The following is a 1,639-nucleotide window of genomic DNA, read 5'->3' as shown; positions in this document are numbered from 1 at the left end:
CCACCTTTGGATTATTTTGTAACAATCTCACCTTTACCCCTAATCCACTTCCAATGGTCCCAGGTGACATGTTACCTGTTAAAAAGGTAATTTTTTTTTTGGGGTTTAAAATACACGTGTTAATAAACAATTTGTCCAAAATTTTTAATAAGAAAATGAAAAAAAACCCTCCACCCCAACCACACCAGCCCCAGCCACCCCTAAGCCACACCACTTCAGCCACCACCATCCCTACCCGGCCGTAACCCACCACCATCCCCACCTGAACGCAACCCACCAAACCGAAAAGCCACTCCCAACCGATGCCGATCGGAACCCTAGCCTAACCAACCCCAAAACTCCTTCGAAACCCACCAACCCCATGCCATTCGAAACCCCATAAACCAACCCACCAACTTCTTCAAAACCGACCGTGTTGGGGAGGGGGGTAGGGGCGACACGGCTGGAATTCGGGAAAGGGGAAGCTCGACGCGGCCGGAATAGGGTAAAAGAGGGTGCAGGGGATGTCGGAAAATACATGGGGTGGTTGCGAGGCCGGAATAGGGTGAAAGAGGGGGCAGGGGAAGTCGAAAAAGCCGGGATTGGTGGCTGGGAAGGTCAGCACGCCGGGAACGGTGGCTGGGAAGGTCCGCGCGCCGGGAACGATGGCTGGGAAGGTCGCGGCGCCGGGGAACAGTGGCTGAGAAGGTGGTTTGGCTGGTGGCTGGTTTTAATATTAATTAACTTTTTTTTTTATTTTTTTTAAATTTTATAATTTGGACTAATCGGGTGTCGACACGTGTTAAGTAACTTGCTAAAGCAAGTTAAGTAACTGGTTGGGACCAATAGAAAAGATCAGGGGGTAAAGGTGGGATTATTAAAAAATAATCCAAAAGTGGGATTATTTTCAGCGGACGGGCAAAAGGTCGGATTATTGCGGGCAATTTTTCCTTATTATTATTATTATTATTGTTGTTGTTGTTGTTTAGGGTAAAAATTACCCTGATACGTGGTCCAATCCCGTGATGACACGTGGCCCAATAAATGGGCGACACGTGTCACCATAGGAAGATGACACGTAAAAGGTGCAAGAGAGCACCCCCAAACTCCTAGGAAAGCCGCAAAACGGCGCCCCCTAAGGACACCTGTCCTAATCTGATTGCACAGCCAATCAGAGCCCAAATTCCTAGGTCACTTACCCTAAGAGGCACAAATTCCAACCCATATAAATACCCTAATCATTGATGATGGGAAGGGGGGATAGAGACACATCATTACACAAGAGCACTAAAAGCTCCAACTTCTCTCTACTTTCTCTCTCTAAATTTATTCCGTTTCCGGTCACTAACTTGATCGTCGGAGGCGAATCTCCGATCACCGGAGATTCGTTGTTTTGCAGGTGTCCGAGTCCCGTTGCCAGGTAGAGCGTGACCAGTATCCCGTGGGATTACAGAAAACCCTAAAACATTTGGCGCCGTCAGTGGGGATACTCGTCTGTTATCGGCAATGGATGGTCAGACACCAAGCTCAAACCCTCTCCCTGGCCAAGACGGCCATGTAGAGGATATAGCTGCTACAATTCACGCGACAGATCCTTTAACTGCCTCATTCCATGAAGTGAAGGATCCTCCGGTTACTGCTGGTTCGCTTTTGCTCGCTT

Source organism: Chenopodium album, chromosome 23 (genome assembly GCF_948465745.1).
Source record: "Chenopodium album chromosome 23, dcCheAlbu1.1, whole genome shotgun sequence".
NCBI lineage: Eukaryota > Viridiplantae > Streptophyta > Magnoliopsida > Caryophyllales > Amaranthaceae > Chenopodium > Chenopodium album.
The sequence above is the reverse complement of the archived record's forward strand: the minus strand, read 5'-3'. Positions refer to the sequence as shown.